Below are 3,996 nucleotides of genomic sequence, written 5' to 3' on the forward strand. Positions count from 1 at the left end.
TCATGGACCTGGGTTTTAAAGAGCATTTTATGAATTTGACTCCAATGGCAAGAGAAGTGAAGGCAAAAATTAATGAATGGGACTACATCACACTAAGAAGTTTTTGCTCAGCAAGAGAAACTGATAACAAAATAAACAGAAAGCCAACTAAATGGGAAATGATATTTTCAAACAACAGCTCAGATAAGGGCCTAATATCCAAAATATACAAAGAACTCATAAAACTCAACAACAAACAAACAAATAATCCAATAAAAAAATGGGAAGAGGACATGAACAGACAATTCTCCCAGGAAGAAATACAAATGGCCAAGAGATATATGAAAAGATGCTCATCTTCGTTAGTTATTAGAGAAATGCAAATCAAAACGGCAATGAGATACCACCTCACACCTGTTAGATTAGCTATTATTAGCAAGACAGGTAATAGGAAATGTTGGAGAGGCTGTGGAGTAAAAGAAACCCTCATACACTGTTGGTGGGAATGTAAAGTAGTACAACTATTATGGAAGAAAGTATGGTGGTTCCTCAAAAAACTGAAAATAGAACTACCTTATGACCCAGCAATCCCTCTACTGGGTATATACCCCCAAAACTCAGAAACATTGATATGTAAAGACACAGGCAGCCCCATGTTCATTGCAGCATTGTTCACAGTAGCCAGGACATAGAAACAACCAAAAAGCCCGTCAATAGATGACTGGATAAAGAAGATGTGGCACATATACACTATGGAATACTACTCAGCCATAAGAAATGATGACATCGGATCATTTACAGCAAAATGGTGGGATCTTGATAACATTATACGAAGTGAAATAAATAAATCAGAAAAAACCAGGAACTGCATTATTCCATACGTAGGTGGGACATAAAAGTGAAACTAAGAGACATTGATTAGAGTATGGTGGTTACGGGGGGAGAGGGGAGAGGGATAGGGAAAGGGGGAGGGGGAGGGGTACAAAGAAAACTAGATAGAAGGTGACAGAGGACAATCTGACTTTGGGTGATGGGTATGCAACATAAGTGAACGACAAGATAACCTGGAGTTGTTATCTTTGAATATATGTATCCTGATTTATTGATGTTGCCCCATTAAAAATAAAATTATTAAAAAAGAAAAAGAAAAGAAAAAGCCAGATCCTATGGAGTCATGCCAGTAAGTTTGAAAGAACAAGACAAGATTAGGGAAATCTGCTAGCAATTAAACATACATTCTAATGTCAAAAAAAAAATCTACACACCTAATATAGGAGCACCTAAATATATAAAGCAGACTTTGATGGATTTAAAGGGCGAGATCAACAGCAATACTATCATAGTAGGGGATTTCAATACCCCACAAACATTACTAGATAGATCCTCAAGAAAGAAAATTAACGAAGAGAAAGCAGACCTAAAGAACACTAGATCAACTAGATTTAACAGATATCTTCAGAACCTTTCACCCTAAAGCAGCAGAACATATTCTTTTCAAGTGCTCATGGTACATTCTCTAGGATAGACCACATGTTAGGGCACAAAAGTGGTCACAGCAAATTTAATAAGATTGAAGTCATATCAAGCATATTCTCTGATCACAATGGCATAAAACTAAAATCAACAACAACAGAAAAACTGAAAAATACTCAAACACTTTGAAACTAAATAGCATATTAAATAACGAATCGGTTAACAATGAGATCAAAGAAGAAATAAAAAAATTCCTAGAACCAAATGAGAATGAGCATACATCAGCTCAAAATTTATGGGACAGAGCAAAAGCTGTCCTGAGAGGGAAGTTCATAGCATTACAGGCATACCTTAAGAAGCTAGGAAAAGCTAAAATAAACAACTTGACCCTGCATCTAAAAGAACTAGAGAGAGAATAACAAGTAAAACCCAGAGGAAGTTAAGAAAGGAAATAATAAAGATCAGAGCAGAAATAAATGACATAGAGGCTAAAGAAACAATACAGAGGATCAATGAAACAAGGAGCTGGTTCTTTGAAAAGGTAAACAAGATTGATGAACCTTTAACCAGACTCACCAAGAAAAAAAGAAAGAGGACTCAAATAAATAAAATTAGAAATGAGAGTGGAGAAATAACAACTGACACAACAGAAATACAAGGTATTGTAAGAAAATACGATGAAGAACTGTATGTCAAAAAACTAGAAAAACTAGATGAAATGGACAAATTCCTTAAAACATAATCTTCCAAAATTTAATCTGGAAGAATCAGATAACCTAAACAGACTGATTACAACAAATGAGATCGAAACAGTTATCAAAAAACTCCCAACAAAGACCTGGGCCAGATGAATTCACAAGTGAATTCTACCAAATATTCAAAGAACTAACTCCTGTCCTTATCAAGCTATTTTTAAAAATTCAAGAGGAAGGAAGATTTCCAAGCTCCTTTTATAAGGCAAGCATAATTCTGATTCCAAAACCAGTCAAAGAAAACAAAAAGAAAGAAAATTATAGGCCAATATCCCTGATGAATTTAGATGCTAAATCCTCAACAAAATATTAGCAAACCGGATCTAGCAATACATGAAAAAAATCATACATCATGATCAAGTGGGATTTATTCTTGGGAGGCAAGACTGGTACAATATTTGCAAATCAATCAATGTGATTCATCACATAAACAAAAGGAAGGACAAAAACCACATGATAATTTCAATAGATGCAGAAAAAGCATTTGATAAAATCCAGCACCCATTCATGATCAAAACTCTCAGCAAAGTGGGAATACAGGGAGCATACTTCAAAATGATAAAGGCCATCTATGACAAACCCATAGCCAACATCATACTCAATGGGCAAAAGTTAAAAGCAATCCTCTTAAGATCAGGAACAAGGCAGGGGTGCCCCCTTTCACCGCTCTTATTCAATATAACTCTGGAGTCCTAGCCACAGCAATCAGACAAAAAGAAGAAATAAAAGGCATCCAAATTAAAAAAGAAGTAAAACCATCATTATTTGTAGATGATATGATATTGTATATAGAAAACCCTAAAGTCTCAGTCAAAAAACTACTGGACCCGATAAATGAATTCAGCAAGGTAGCAGAATATAAAATTAATACTCAGAAATCAGAGGCATTTTTATATACCAACAATGAACTGTCAGAAAGAGAAATTAAGGAAACAATCCCCTTCACTATTGCAACCAAAAAAATAAAGTACCTAGGAGTAAATTTTTTTTTTTTTCACTTTTCTGAAGCTGGAAACAGGGAGAGACAGTCAGACAGACTCCCGCATGCGCCCGACCGGGATCCACCCGGCACGCCCACCAGGGGCGACGCTCTGCCCACCAGGGGGCGATGCTCTGCCCATCCTGGGCGTCGCCATGTTGTGACCAGAGCCACTCTAGCGCCTGAGGAAGAGGCCACAGAGCCATCCCCAGCGCCCGGGCCATCTTTGCTCCAATGTAGCCTTGGCTGTGGGAGGGGAAGAGAGAGACAGAGAGGAAAGCGCGGCGCAGGGGTGGAGAAGCAAATGGGCGCTTCTCCTGTGTGCCCTGGCCGGGAATCGAACCCAGGTCCTCCGCACCCTAGGCCGACGCTCTACCGCTGAGCCAACCGGCCAGGGCCCTAGGAGTAAATTTAACCATGGAGATTAAAGACTTGTACTTGGAAAATTATAAAACATTGATAAAAGAAATCAGGGAAGATACAGACAAGTGGCAGCATATACAGTGCTCATGGTTAGGAAGAATAAACATCATTAAAATGTCTGCATTACCCAAAGCAATTTATAAATCCAATGCAATACCAATTAAAATACCAATGACATACTTCAAAGATATAGAACACATATTCCAAAAATTTATATGGAACCAAAAAGGAACACGAATAGGGTCAGCAATCTTGAAAAGGAAGAAAAAAGTGGGAGGTATCACACTTCCTGATATCAAGTTATACTACCAGGCCATTATACTCAAAACAGCCTGTTACTGGCATAGGAACAGGCAAATTGATCAATAGAACAGAAAAGAGAACCCAGAA

At 37.6% G+C, this 3,996-nt stretch overlaps 1 non-coding gene across 1 annotated transcript; it reads right to left on the minus strand.

Annotated features, from left to right (window-relative positions):
- Nucleotides 1-3,505: 3,505 nt before the first annotated feature.
- TRNAP-AGG (transfer RNA proline (anticodon AGG)) lies at nucleotides 3,506-3,581 on the minus strand. The gene has a single exon. It is a non-coding gene; the product is annotated as a tRNA-Pro (tRNA).
- Nucleotides 3,582-3,996: the final 415 nt, after the last annotated feature.

This window comes from Saccopteryx bilineata, chromosome 4 (genome assembly GCF_036850765.1).
Source record: "Saccopteryx bilineata isolate mSacBil1 chromosome 4, mSacBil1_pri_phased_curated, whole genome shotgun sequence".
NCBI classification, from domain to species: Eukaryota; Metazoa; Chordata; class Mammalia; order Chiroptera; family Emballonuridae; genus Saccopteryx; species Saccopteryx bilineata.